At 40.8% G+C, this 15,664-nt stretch overlaps 1 pseudogene; it reads right to left on the bottom strand.

Annotated features, from left to right (window-relative positions):
* Positions 1-8,245: 8,245 nt before the first annotated feature.
* On the bottom strand, positions 8,246-10,662 carry LOC118664129 (annotated as a pseudogene).
* Between the last annotated feature and the right edge of the window lie 5,002 nt (positions 10,663-15,664).

Genomic DNA, 15,664 nt, shown 5'->3' with positions numbered 1-15,664 from the left:
TCTTTTTTAAAAAATATGTTTTTATTGATTTCAGAGAGAGGAAGGGAGAGGGAGAGATAGAAACATCAATGATGAGAGAGAATCATTGATTGGCTCCCTCCCCACACACTACCAGAGACTGAGCCCATAACCCAGGCATAGGCCCTGACCAGGAGTTGAACAGTGACTTCCTGGTTCATGGGTAGATGCCCGACCACTGAGCAACACCAGCCTGGCTGATTGGTTAATTCTTGGAACCCAAATCCTTATATACAATTATAGGCACCTGATTTTAAAAAGTCACTTTGGAACAAAAAGGGTAGATAATTACTTTTGTTTTAGTAAGTCAAACAAAAGAATACCTTTTTTTGGTCCGGCAAAAAATATGACATTTTTTTGGTGTGCTGCAGAATTGTAGTTATTAGCCTGTGTGTGCCATGACATGAAAAAGGTTGAAAATCACTGCCTTAGATGGATTTTTCTGAGGAGTGGCCTTTACAAATAAAACTGCTTTCCACTGCTTCTGAACAAAGAGACATGGTTGAGAGACTGGGAAGTGAGAAGTTCATGGAAATGAAAGGGGTTATCAATAGCCATGCTTGACTAAGTGCTTGCTATGTAATTATCTTCATGGGGTATGGCACAGAGCTCTAACAACTTTACTGAATGCAGATAGAAGCTGACTCTGTAGCTATGGGTAGGACTTTTCCCATTTAGTGCTGTGCAGCATCATTGAATCTTGGCAGTGAAAATGAAAATTTTTGAAAAGACTGGAGAGTTTCTTATGAGATTTTTCTTATGAGTTTCTCCTGGCATGCTTTGAAAAAATAACAATAAGAAGAAACAAGTTAATTCTTACTTTTTAGGTAAGAGTGTCATTTGGCAGTACATATCTCAAGGCACTTTTTGAAAACCCAGATCTGGCATTATGTACCCTAAAAAATGGCCCGTTTCCTTTATATTGTATTTTATTTTATTGATTTGAGAGAGAGAGGAAGGGAGAGGGATAGAGAGATAGAAATTTCGATGAGAGTCAATCAGCTGCCTCCTGCACGCTTCCTACTGGGGATTGAGCCTGCAACCTGGGCATGTGCCCTGATCAGGAATCAAACTGGTGACCTCTTGGTTCACGGTTTGATGCTCAACTACTGAGCCACACTGGCCAGGTGGCCCATTTATTTAACAGACTGTTTATACATTAAAAGAAACTAAGTCAAATAGAATTAAGACTGGTTGAAACACCAAGGATAAAATAATCTGTATTTGTTAAAACATCATAAAGTATTTTTATGGCAAAAAAAATAGTCAGACAAGACAAGGTTTAGATTTCTGCTTATCAGTAAGATCCAGCACTTCAACTGCACCTGGGTAAGAGAAGGCTCATGAAGATGCTGAGCTCACCATAGTGAGAGAATGTATACAAGATATGATTTTAGTTCCTCAGGAGAAGTTTCAGTGAAATGTCTCCCATTTGTACTAACAAGCATGGCAAACAGTGAGAAAAGAACAAAACATTAATCTTTGACTTGGGAATATTTGGCATGCTTTTTCTAAATGGAATAATATCTACTCTGGAAACTTGAAATACCCCAAAATAAAATCAAACATTTAAGAAAGAAAATGGGAAGGGAAAAGCCATGAAGAACAATTATCACAAAATTAATCATTTATTTCTTACAGACTTTTTTTATTGTTTTATTGCTTAAAGTATTACAAAGGGTATTACATACGTGTCCTTTTTTTTTCCCCCGCCCTTGACAATTCCCTGGCCTCCCCTACCCCCCAGTGTCTTATGTCCATTGGTTATGCTTATATGCATGCATACAAGTCCTTCCGTTGATCTCTTACCCCCCTCCCTCCTGCCCCCCAACCCTCCCCGGCTTTCCCACTGCAGTTTGACAATCTGTTTGAGGCAGCTCTGCCTCTGTTTCTATTATTGTTCATAAGTTTATAATGGTCTCTATTATCCATGAATGAGTGAGATCATGTGGTATTTTTCCTTCATTGACTGGCTTATTTCACTTAGCATAATGCTCTCCAGTTCCATCCATGCCGTTGCAAATGGTAAGAGTTCCTTCTTTTTTACAGCAGCATAGTATTCCATCGTGTAGATGTACCACAGTTTTCTAATCCATTTATCTACTGATGAGCACTTAGGCTGTTTCCAGATCTTAGCTATGGTGAATTGTGCTGCTATGAACATATGGGTGCACATATCCTTTCTGATTGGTGTTTCTGGTTTCTTGGGATATATTCCTAGAAGTGGGATCACAGGGTCAAATGGGAGTTCCATTTTTAGTTTTTTGAGGAAACTCCATACTGTCTTCCATAGTGGCTGCACCAGTCTGCATTCCCACCAGCAGTGCACGAGTGTTCCTTTTTCTCCACATCCTCTCCAGCACTTGTCATTTGTTGATTTGTTGATGATAGCCAGTCTGAAAGGTGTGAGATGGAACCTCATTGTTGTTTTGAATTGTATCTCCCGGATGATTAGTGACTTTGAGCATGGTTTACAGACATTTTTAAAGTGGCAGTGGTGATTCCTAAAGAGGGAATTAAGTGGGAGTAGAGTGAGTAAGTGAAAAAAAGATGGTGAATGAGTGCACAAATAAAAATATAGCTACTTGTAAATACTTATGTATGTCTCCTCCCCTCCATAGACAAATCAGGAATTACCCTCCTGTTGAACAGCACTGAAAAAAGTATGCAACCTGAGAAGAATCATTTTATTATTCATTTTTTGTTTGAAATACTGAAATACTTTAATATAGAATGTGTTTAGTTTTGTTTTTAATTACAGTTTGCATTCAATGTTATTTTGTGTTAGTTTCAGGTGTACCTCAATAGAGACAATCATGTACTTTATAACGTGTTCTGCCACTATTTCCAGTACCCACCGGGCACCATGCATAGTTATTACAATACTAGAGGCCCAATGCACAAAATTCGTGCAAGAGTAGGCCTTCCTTCCCCCAGTTGCCAGCACCGGCTTCCCTCTGGCACCCGGGACCCAGGCTCCCCTCACTGCCCTGGCTTCGTCCAAAAGGACAGAAGGATGTCTGGAAGGACGTCTGGTCTACTTAACATATTATGCTTTTATTATTATAGATTATTGACTACATTATATATGCTGTATTTTCCCATCCCCGTGACTATTTGGAACTATCAATTTGTATTTCTCAACCCTTTCACCTTTTTCATCAACCCCCCTCCCTTCTGCAGCCACCCAGTTTGATCCTTGGGAGGAGTTGAGTGCAACTTCCATTTACGCCAGTCCCATCTTGGATCTGTCTGAACACTTCTCTTCAAATGAAATATTGCATGTAAGTGCCACGTGTATATGAAATATATGAAAATGGAGCTTCTCTGGTTGAAGCAGGGACTAGAAGCTCCCCCGCTTAGATTATCCTCATCTCTGCAGCAGAGATGAGGATGACACAGTTTGAAAAACAGGCATCTCCTCATTTTATTCATATAACATCAGGACAATTGGGGCCCAGAGCAGTGAAGTGATGTGCCCAAGATCATACAGTAAATATGCAGCAAAATTACGCCTGCTGCCCAATCCTCCTAATTGCTCATTTTAAGTTACTTCTACTGCATCATTCTATGTCAGTCTAATTTTCTTGGGAAAATATTTCATATGTCCCAAATAAATTTTAAGCAAACATTTGAGTGTCTGAGTCATATGTTTAAAATGTATCCTTCCCAAGCTCTTCTTGGATATGCAAAATTACCAGTTGCCAATTTAATAAACTTGCAGACATACATGCCTCCCAAATTGTGAGCCCATAGGAATGGAAACTGATAGCATGTTACATTCTTCCCCACCCCTGGTAAAAGTCACCAAAAAACAAGATATAATTTCTGAACCTTAGGCATACTTCCATCAAACCAAAAAGAAGGGAAGTTGTAGCATGAACTGCTTTTACTTTCACTCCTTTCCATGTCTCAGACCTTCTTCAAGTTGAGTTGCTAATTAGCACTAACATAACCTGGATGCAGATGAACAGCTGGACATATTAGTATTAAAAAGAATAAGTAAGTGGAAAACTATACAATTGAACCAAGATAGTAATTAAATGATGCTTTGGAGAACAATTTGTTTTTCACCTCTATAATTTTATTTTCTCTAAACAAGGAATTCCTATCAATAAGCTTTTAAATCAAACACCCAAGGAAGACTGGGGTGGAGAGGGGAAATGTTCATGCTACCACATGATGGCCATCACCATTTTAACCATCTGAGTGACAAGAGTGAAGCCCCCACTCAGTGCTGCGTGTGAAACTTTGGGCCACAGTTCCAAATACCATAAAGTTGCCAGGATCCCCATCTATTGTTGCAGCCTGAACACTGGGACTGGGAAAAGCATGATAAGAGGCCTTTATCAGTCAGGGTTCTCTAGAGAAACAAAACCAATAGGAGATATATACTTACTTATTTTATTCAGTCGTTCATTCAAATGAATTGGTTCACATAATTACAGAGGCTGAGAATTCCCAAGATCTGCAGTATAAAGGCCTGAGACCATAAAGCCTGATGGTTTCAGTTCCCATTTGAGTCCCAGCCCAAAGGCAGAAGAGCAATGTCCTTGACCATCAGGCAGAGAGAGTGAATCCTGTCTTGCTCAGCCTTTGGTTCTATTCAGGTCTTCAGTGGATTGGATGAGGCCCATCCATATTGAGGATGATGATGTACTTTATTCAGTCTACTGATTCAAATGTTAACCCATGAACACTCTTACAGACACATTCCAAAATGATGTTTAACCAAGCATCTAAGCACCCTGTAGTCCAATCAAGTTAACACATTTAACCATCACACGGCTTGAGGATGGATAAGGTCTTCACCAGTGGTGCCCTGAAAGCATACTGCTACACACACACACTGGAGTCTAAATCACTGGGAGTCCATCTTAAGGAGACCATTCTTGGACTCAATGTGTCTGTGGAGGAGGCCACTGCAATGACTCCTAGACTTGACTTTAACATTCCTCTTGAGTGAAGCCATTGGCTAATCTGGTTTTTGAACACTAACACCTGTTAAGGATGAAAAAGTGTTCTGAAGCATTTTTATGTTCTTTTGGTTAATAACAAATTCAGAGAGAGGAGGAGAAGAGAAATTAGAAACATTTTTGTCTCGTGATGATTTGGCAGGAGAAATGGCATGCTTATGGCAGTTTCTTTACTTAGCTTCAGTGGCTTCATAAGAGTACACCAGTTTCAGGCTTTCATCTGGAAATAAGGTCTCAGTGCATGGAGAAGACTCAAAGCCTGATTTTTCTTTGAAACAAGTTGATTCTATGATAGTAATAAAGATTCTCTTTCTCATATAAAGCTGCTTTGGAATATAAAAGCTTAGAGGAATCGATCCATGTGCAGTATTTGGCAGGAAGGAGAAGGCAGGAGTATTTAATGATCATTTTAAAAGAATTTTTATTGTCCTGGTTAATCTAAGTTGGCCTCTTAGGCATGTTATTTGACAAAGAGCCATCATTTACTCATTTTCCTAACTTTCTTTGAGCAATCATAATTTTCCATTGACCTAGAATTTCTCTAGCTCCAGACAGACCCCGGCCCAATAGAGAATCAGAGAATAGAATTAAAATACTATTCCTTTAATTCTTTATTGTAATGTATATTTAGACAAGGAGTCTCCTCACCAACTATCAAGTTTTTGGCATAATTCATCCTTAAGTCACCTGTCAAGAGTCTGTGGCAAGCAAATTGACCTCAAAAGTAGCTTAAATTCATAATGTAAAACAGAAACTAAAAAATAAAGAAGCCAACCTATTATTTAGCAAAACAGAACAGCAATGTGCTTGGTTCTAACCTTGGTTTTTTGTTTGTTTGTTTGTTTTAAATATATTTTATAGATTTTTTTTTTTACAGAGAGGAAGGGAGAGGGATAGAGAGTTAGAAACATCGATGATAGAGAAACATCGACCAGCTGCCTCCTACACACCCTCTACTGGGGATGTGCCCGCAAACAAGGTACATGCCCTTGACCGAATCGAACCTGGGACCTTTCAGTCCGCAGGCCGACGCTCTATCCACTGAGCCAAACAGGTTAGGGCTAAACTTGGTTTTAAGTTAAAAAATCTGAAGGTTAAAATGTTTGAAAGCGTTATCCCGCCTCCCTCCTCCTGACCCTCTAGTATGCTCGCAAAGGAAGTGGCATGTTTGCGCTGCGTTGGATGACTCAGGAAACACATCTGAGTTATAGAGTGTTAGGTGCTTTTGGAAGAAAGAAGGTGCTGTCAGAATAGAAAATATTGTTCTTAACTTTTTCCATGGCACTTGTGTATTAGCCCACAGTTTGCGACCATGTTTTATAGTTGGCTGACTACTTTCTCCTTCTCAGCCCCTGCCCTCTTATTAAACAAAGCCCCTGCATGTTCTGGGAAGTGTTGGCAACTCACCCAGGTCACTGTCATCCAGGCAGTGTTGGGATGTGCTGAAAAAGTCCCAAGGCTGGAACTTTACAGCAGCTCTGGCCACTGCGGGTTATGTGTGGTGGGCTCTGCACAAGTCCAAGCCAGATGTGGGTGTGGGCCAAGGGCAGCGAGGACAGCTGCTGGAAGAGAAGTGAGCTGCAGTCTCCCCCAACAAATGCTAAAATCTCTTCCTTCCCCACCCCCACCTCTCACCAAGGCTCCCTGGCTATTTCTGCCATCTCTCTCTTTGTTCTTCCCTCTGTAACCAACCTGCCTCATCTCAGATTCATTCATTCAACAAATATTTATTAAGCACCTACTATGCAAGGCACTCACTCTTCGCCACACTCCGTCTGTCCTTCATCCTCGCTTCTTCCTGAAACTGGTCTGGACAAGGGCACCTGTCTATTGTCCAAACCAGGGTCACATTTCCAGTGCTCTCTCTGCAGCATCTGAGTGTTGGTCTCTGTATTTCATAAAACATTCCCATCCATTGCTTTCCTTGATAACCCTCCCTCCTCATTTTGATCCTTCATGGTCTCTTTCTTGTTCCTTGCCCCTTTTCTGCCTCTTCAATATTTATATGCCCCGAGGTTACATTGTTAAACCTCTTTTATTTCTACACACCCCTCTGGATTACCCCACGTCTTCTTAAGGCTTCAGCTAAACTTACTCCGAGGGCTAAATTTTCAGCCTGCATCTTTCTCCTGAACTCCAGACATATTTAGTCAACTGCTTGCACAATACAACCATCTGTTCTGATTACTACAGTTGCACAGCAAGTCATCCCACATGCTAGTGGCATAAAACAACCATTGGTTGGGTCAGAAATTCAGGACACAATAAAGACAGTTGTTTCTGCTGCATGATATCTGGGGTCTCAGCTGAGATGACTTCAAGCCTGGAATGATTTGGCTAATGGAGACTAGAAATACCTCCACTCACATGGCTTATGGTTGACGTCTGTGACTGTCACATGTCTGTTGGCTGGAACTTCATCTGAGTCTGTCAGTCAAAATACCTACAAATGGCTGTTCCATGTGTCCTAGACTTCCTCACAGCATGGCAACCTCAGCGTCATTAGACGTCTCACATGGAAGCTCAGGGCTCCAAAGGTGGATGTCCCAGCTAACAATGCAGAAGCCACGTCCCCTTTTATGACCTCACCACAGGAAGCACTGAGTGTCACTTCCATCACTTCATATTTGTGACAAGCAAATCACAAGCCCACCCATATTCAAAAAGAGAGGATGCAACTCTACCTGGTGACAGGGTGTGGGTGGCAAGGTGGCAGAAGAGCACGTAGGGCAGGAGATGCTGCAGCTCTCTTTGGAAAGTACAGTTTGTCCTATCACTCCCCTCCACCCCCATTCCTCATGGTACTACATCGATATGCATGTATCACAGTGCCATACACATGCTTTGTCCTCTGTGCTTTTGCACATACCGTTCCCTCTGACTAGAGCATCTTTTCCTGCCTGCTAACCCCTACTATCCCCTCTTTATTTTTGTCAAATGTTTTATTGAGGGTAGACATCTGGAGTACTATAAACCATGCATTACCTGTAGATTCAAAAAGGAGCAACCACATTGTCCACACTCAAATGTGTCAGGCCTGGCATACATGATGGAGATTAATGAAGTATCAAGAGAAGGATATGGTTCCTGAAAAGCTTCTATAATTTGGAGTAGGGTCTTAATCACATGAAAAGTAAAGCTGTTCACCTTGGGGAACTTGCATTTCATTGGCGGTACACAGCATTTTAATTTTTAAACAAATAAAACTAATTCTGTTTGTAGAAGATTCCCATCCCTCCAACTTTATCCCTTCAGTTTTCAGAAATTTTAATTTTAAAAAAGCATATGCCTTTTGGAAATTGTACATTTATCTGAGTAATAACTAAAATGTATTTCTCCTTCAGTTGCTGAGGTATATTAAATTTGAAGAAAATGCTATCTCCATCTCTAGCAATATAACTTCTCCCTCGCTGTCTGTACTTTTCAGCAGCCTGGACTGCATTTTCAGAACCTTCCTCTTTAAAATCTTCGTATTTCATTACTTGAGCCCAAATGAATCCTTTTACAAAATCTGTGTGGATCTTCCCTGCAGCTTGAGGAGCGTTCATTCCTTTCTGAGTCCATGCATGCACTTCATCCGGCTGCAGGGGAAAAGTGTTCTAGTTGGAGTGCTGCAAACCCGGCCTTAACGATCTTTGGCAAAGTGCTCTGTGACATGTTCTCTTGCAGACACCTCTGTCTCTCCTCAGCACTCAACTCTTGCAACTTGAGTTCCAAGGCTCCATTGGAAGGAATAACCAAGGTACGTGGGGCATACCTGTTCACAAACTCTTTAATTTTTTAAAATGTTTTTATTGATTTTAGAGAGAGAAGAAGGGAGAGGGAGAAGAGAGAGAGAGAAACGTGGATGTCAGAAAGAAACATAAAGTGGTTGCCCTCCATATCACAACTCAATTTGGGCCTGTGCTTTGACCAGCAACCTTTTGGTGCACTGGATGATGCTCAACTACCTGAGCCACACTGGCCAGTAAAAAACTCTTTAGTTTTTATCAACCATTTTTTCCCTTCTAATGTAGTTTTGCTCAGAAAGATTAACCAAGTATACCATTGGTGTTGAAGTCAATAATAAGTGTTCAGTCTCTTTGTCATTCCAATCATAATAGAAGCGAACAGGTTTCTTTTTATCTATAACCCGGGACTTAACTTTTCACATTATGTCGCCATTCAGGTTTTAGTTATTTTTACCTCATTCTCTCATAGCCACTTTTTCTAGTTTATCTATACCCTATAATTTCTTCATTTTTAACTGGAGCTCTTTATGTATTTTTCTGTATCTCAGCAGGCTCTATACTTTTTCAACATATGTGATGCCATTATCTTCAAAAGCACGTGTTAGATGAACGATTCCATCACAGGCTCTAACGTGAGATAAAAAGGCAGTTCCTAGGCCTTGTCCATTGTGAGCTCCTTTCACAAGGCCCGCACTGTCCCCTGTCCCCCACATTTAGAAAGGTGGGGGTTTTGCTTGCTGGTCTGTGGTACTGGCAAAACCATCAAGCCTTTCATCTCGCACAGGCAGTCTGTTCTCAGTAGGATCTATAGTGCAGCGGGGGACGGTTTCTGCTGAAGCCTGACTATTGGTTAATACATTGAAGAAGGTAGAGTTCCCAACATTTAGCAATCCAACAATACTCATTTTCCAGGAGGTTCCAAATCTTCCAATGATGGGGGTGGTTTAATTCCATCACCTCCCTTTTTGGGGAGGCGTCGTGCTCCATGTGAGCAATGACACAGTGTCTCAGAGGCAGTGGCATATGGGTCCTACCGGCAGTGGGAGGTAGGGAGGGGGGGGAGGGAAGGCCAGCACCCCACCATCACCTGATTGTTTTGTTTGTTTTACTGTTGACAGCATTACATTTTCCCCTGCTTTGCCCCCCTCCACCCAGCCCCAGGCCTTCATCACACTGCTGTCTGTATCCATGGGCAATGCATATATGCATATATGTTCTTTGGTTAATCTCTTCTCTTCCCCTCCATACCCCTCCCCTCTCAGGTCTGTCAGTCTGTCCCATGCATCCATGCCCTGGACCTGATTTTTTCATCTTACTTCTATTTGTCCTTCAAGCTTCATCTCAGATGCCACTTTATTCAGACCCAAGCTTATCCTTAGGAGAGATACAGTGTCCACCACCTCCTCCTGCTTTCCTCCCTGTTAGTGCCTCTTACTCACCCAACACTGGATGTGGGGATGGACATCCCACACCTGAATTCTGAGTCACTTAACCTGAGTTCAAAGTCTGCTGCAAATGCTTAGCTTCATAAAGCTTTAGTTTCCATATCTATAAAATGAAGAAATACATTTGAAATACATTTACTATAAAGGCATTCATTGTCTATATTTCTATACTTGTTTTTATGGTTATAATTTGTATGCATTCATTATTTAGACAACCAGTCTTAAGTACAAGCATTTGCATGGGATGTTCTATATTTAGCATAGTTCATTATTTCTCTCCAAACATATGCTTTTACTCCTACTAATGGGAGAGAAAAGCTTTCTGCGTTCAAAAAGACACTTGCCCCAGCTGTCCCACCTATGAGTGCATCTCTCTTTTTATTGTACCATTGGTCCAAGAAGGGCAGCTAATTCAGCATAATTACTGCCACTTATGGCTTTTCTTTTTCACCTTGGCTTCATTAACCACTGTGCTTGGCACTCACCATGCATGGTTTTGATCTACTCTGAGAACTGAATATAGGGTTCCTGTCCTTAAGTAAGAAATAGGTTCTGTTGAAATATTTTCAGTGAAGGAAACAGGTTTTTGTAGTGATTTTGAGGTGGTATTGAGGCAGGCATTCTGGGGGTCCTGGGACCTGAGGGACTGAGGGTCCATGACCCAGTGTGGGTTTGAGGCTTCACATAGGAAAGAATTCAAACACAATCCAACATAGAGTTTAAAGATAACTCAGTTGGTTAGAACATCATCCTGATAAGCCAAGGTTGTGGGTTTGATCTCTAGTCAGGACACATACAAAAATCAGCCATTGAATGCATAAATAAGTGGAACAACAAATTAATGTTTGTCTCTCTTTCTCTTTCCCCCTTTATCTCTAAAATCAGTTTTTAAAACTTTAAATAAATAAATAAATAAATAAAATAAAAATAAGTTTATTAGTGAAGCAGTGAGACAGGGAATGGGCTACTCCACAGACAAAGCAGCCCCCCTTTAGTGGAATTTGCTTTCTTTACTGAGATTCATTTAATCGGGGGTAGATTTTCATTAAGGGAAGGAATATTTAAAAATGTTCTCTGGGAAATGAATGGAGATTTCTCAGAGGAACTCCATTAGCCATGTTGTGTCCTTATATGGATTTTGCATTTCTGATCATGGTGGTACAGGGTGTGTCATGGAGCATGCTGATGCATTAAAATGAGCATAAAATGAGGCTAGGAGTTACCGTAAGGTAAAATTAGGCACCATGTTGGATCCAGCTGGTCTCTGCTGGTTTTAAGCTATAAATCTGGTAGTGGTATGGGGTGGGAGTGTCTTCCTTCTTCTTGATAGTTTATGTAGCTTTTATCGATTGCAGCTGTTCTGCCACATGCCTTATCTCCGTATTTTGGTTTTGTGGTATTTTTTTTCTTTTTTTGTTTTGTTTCTTTTCATTGAATTTTTATAACTTGCCAGGAAGTTACTATTTGCACAATTTGTGTGGATGGGTTGCTTGTTTTATGCATCACTATGTCAAGGGTGAGAAGCTTTCAGTGTTGTTTCAATGCCATATGTGAAATGGCCTGACAGTCCAGCTCCATACCTGTCTGAGTAGAGTATGGAAAATAAATAGAAGCAATTGAATAAAGCCATTCCAAGAATGGAACAAATGACCTAACTTAAAGAGGCAATGAGGTCTCTATATGGTCCTTTTCAATCACTGGTTAATCAGAAAATTGGAAGAAAGTTTCAAAAATTAGGGAATAGTTAGATTAAGATGAGTATTATTCCCTGATTTTATGATAAAATGCCCAAGAAGATATACTCCACTGCAATTGCTTCACAGCTGTCCAAGCTGCATTCTCAGGGATTTAGAGGGGAACAGAATTTGGAGAGCCTATCTCTGTGGATGAAAAATGTAGTGTTCGCCATTTAGTGTGAAGCTGGGTAGTAATGTAAGTGTGACTGGGAATGAAGAGAACCCAAAAATATGACCTATTCTACAGCTGTTTGAATCTCCACCAATACATAGAGAGAGATTATATATCAGAATTTTCTTAATCTATTCCTTCAAATTCAAAATCTGATTTGTCTCTATCTCTAATAATCTGTATCTGTTCTCAGTCACATCCCTTCAGTATTCAGACTGGAGCTGTTGTATTACCAGGTCAATTAAGGGGGCAAAGCAAGCTAACAAGAATGAGTGCATAGGAAGTTTTAAAAAGAGGTTGAACAAATATAGACATCACAACTGCATCCACATTCTCATAGGAAACAGTATTGGGGATCTGAACTGGATCCCTGTGTGCCTGTTATTACAGAGTCATCTGTAGAAGAATTTAGTTTCATAGCATAAATCTAACAGCCATCTCTGTTCCTAGACATCACCATAAGTATTTAAACAGGGTTTAAAGTGGGAATGTGGAGGAGAATCCAAGATGGCAGACAGAGTAGGTGGAAGCTACACTCATTTCCTCCTAGGACCAAACAGGAATTACAATTAAATTATAGAACAATCATACTGAATAACCAACTGAAGACTAGCTGAATAAAAAGTCTTATAACCAAGAATTTATACAGAAGAAGTCACATTGAAACTGCTCCTAACAAATTGTCTAGGAGCAGGCACAGGCAGTGTCAGCCATTGGCCTGCATCAGAGTCCCTCCCAAAAGACCCAGAACCAACAGACAACATCAGAGCAGGATACAATAAGCTTCACAAGTGGCATGTGCAAAGGGAGATCTCAGCAGGCACCAAAACCTGCTGAGGCAAATTCTGCTTCATGTGATCAGCACCTACATAGCAACTCACAAGTCATGGTCAGGGTTGAGCCTCAAAGTCAGCCAGTCTGATGGTCAATCTCAGGCACAAAAGGGCCAATAGATATCAAAACTCAATTACAACAGGAGGGTCCATATAATCCACACAAGGGACATTCCTAGAGCACCCAGCTCAGGTGATCAAGAAAATTGCACCAATGGCACACAGGACACTTTACTATGTAAGGCCACCCCACGAAGACAAGGAGGCAACTGAAGTAGGGAAACAAAGAAATAGGCCCCAAATGAAAGAACAGAAGAAATATCCAGGAAAATTTCCAACAATTTATCAGATTTAGAATTCAAAGTAATGGTTATAAGGATGCTCAACAGCATGAAAAAGGACCAAAAACAAAACAAAAACAAAAAAGCCCACATAAAAAAGGACTAGTCAGAAAAGAAGAATTCAATATCTGAAATGAAGAATATACTGGAAGGAATTAATAGTATGCTGGATAAAGCAGAGAACTGAATCAGTGATTTAGAAGACAAGATTAAAAAACAACACCCAATCAGAACAACAACAACAAAAAAAAACAAAACAAAAAAGAATTTTGAAAAATGAGAATAATTTAAGGGACCTTTGAAACAACATGAAGTGTAACAACATCCACATTATAGGCAGACGGGATGCAATTGGTGGGGGAGGGGGGCACCATTGCCCCATGATTGCCCTGCAGAGAGAGGCCCAGGCCACCCGCTGCGCAGCAATCCATTGCGGAGACCTGGCTGGGTGAGCGGGGCCTCCCTGTGCTGGGTGATCAATCTGCCCCACATACCACCACCATCCCCCCTAGCCCCCCCCCCGCAATAGATCGCCCAACAGAGGGAGGCTCAGGCCACTGGCCAGTGATGCTGTGGCGGGTGTGTGGGGCCGCCCAGCGATTGCCCCACAGAGGGAGGCCTAGGCCAGCCAAGCAATCGCACCCCACGCCGCTTGCCCACAGAGGGAGGCAACCGGTGGAGGGGGGTGGGGGGGGGGCCAGCACCACACAGATGGCAAGCAGTGGCAGAGGCTGGGGCAGGGGCAAGACCAGTTGCCGGCGGCAGCCGGGGGAAGGAAAGCCCCAATAGGCTCTGATTGCCAGCCAGGCCTAGGGACCCTACCCAAAATCAAGAAGAAACCAGTGGCCTTAAATGACACACTAGATCAAATGGATTTAGTTGATATCTTCAGAGCATTTCACCATAAAGCAGCAGAATATATATTCTTTTTACGTGCATGTGGAATATTATCCAGGATAGACTACATTTTAGGACACAAAAGAAGCCTTAATAAATTTAAGAAGACTGAACTTATATCAAGCATCTTCTCTTACTATAATACTATGAAACTAGAAGTTAATTATAAGAAAAAACTGAAAAATACACAACATATGGAAGCTAAATAATATGGTACTAAACAATGAATGGATTAATGATATCAAGAAAGAAATCAAAAGATACCTTGAAACAAATGAAAATGAGAGCACAATCCAAAATCTATGAAACACAGTGAAAACAGTCTTAAGAGGGAAATTCATAGCATTACAGGCCTATCTCAAGAAACAAGAAAATCGCAAATAAACAATCTAACTTGCCCGGCCAATGTAGCTCAGTGGTTGAATGACCTATGAACCAGGAGGTCATGGTTCGATTCCCAGTCATGGCACATGGCTGGATTGTGGACTGGATCTCCAGCAGTAGAGGGTGTGCAAGAGGCAGTTGATCAATGATTCTCTCTCATAATTTGATGTTTCTATCTCTCCCTTTCCCTTCTTCTCTGAAATCAATGAAGATATATTTTTAAAATCAAACTTTAAATGTAAAGGAACTTGAAAAAGAACAATCAAAGCCCAAAGTGAGTAGAAGCACTAATAAAGATCATAACAGAAATGAATGAAATAGGGACTAAAAATAGAATACAATTGATCAAAGAAACCAAGACCTGGTTCTTTGAAAAAATAAATCAGATTGATAAACCTTTGAGCAGGCTCATCAAGAAAAAAAAGAGAGAGAACCCAAATAAGTAAAATCAGAAATTAAAGAGGAAAAGTACTATAGAAATACAAAGGACTGTAAGAAAATATTACGGACAACTGTATGCCAACAAATTGGACAACCTGGAAGAAATTGATAAATTCCTAGAAACATACAATCTTCCAAAAATGAATCAGAAAGAACCAGAGAATCTAAATAGATTACAACTAGTGAAACTTAAGCAGTAATCCAAAACTCCACCCTAGCAAGTTTGGCTCAGTAGATAGAGCATCAGCCCATGGACTGAAGGGTTCTGGGTTCAATGCCAATCAAGGACATGTACCTTGCTTACAGGCTCGATCACTGGCCCTGGTTGGGGCTTGTGTAGGAGGCACACAACCAATGTGTCTCCTACATTGATGTTTTTCTGTGTGTGTGTGTCTCCCCCTCCTTTCCACTCTCTCTTTCTCTCTCTCTCTCTCTCAAAATTAATGAAAAAATATCCTCAGGTGAGGATTAACAACATCAACAATGAAAAAAATCTCCCAATAAACAAAAGTCCTGGACTATATGGCTTCACAGGTGAATTTTATTAAACATTCAAATAAAAACTAACATCTATCCTTCTCAAATTACTCCAAAACATTCAAGAGGAGGTAAGACTTCCAAGGTCATTTTATGAAACCAGATAAAAACACTACAAAGAAAGAAAACTATAGGTCAATATATTTGAGGATA

This window comes from Myotis myotis, unplaced genomic scaffold (assembly GCF_014108235.1).
Source record: "Myotis myotis isolate mMyoMyo1 unplaced genomic scaffold, mMyoMyo1.p scaffold_m19_p_10, whole genome shotgun sequence".
NCBI classification, from domain to species: domain Eukaryota; kingdom Metazoa; phylum Chordata; class Mammalia; order Chiroptera; family Vespertilionidae; genus Myotis; species Myotis myotis.
The sequence above is the reverse complement of the archived record's forward strand: the minus strand, read 5'-3'. Positions and strand labels throughout refer to the sequence as shown.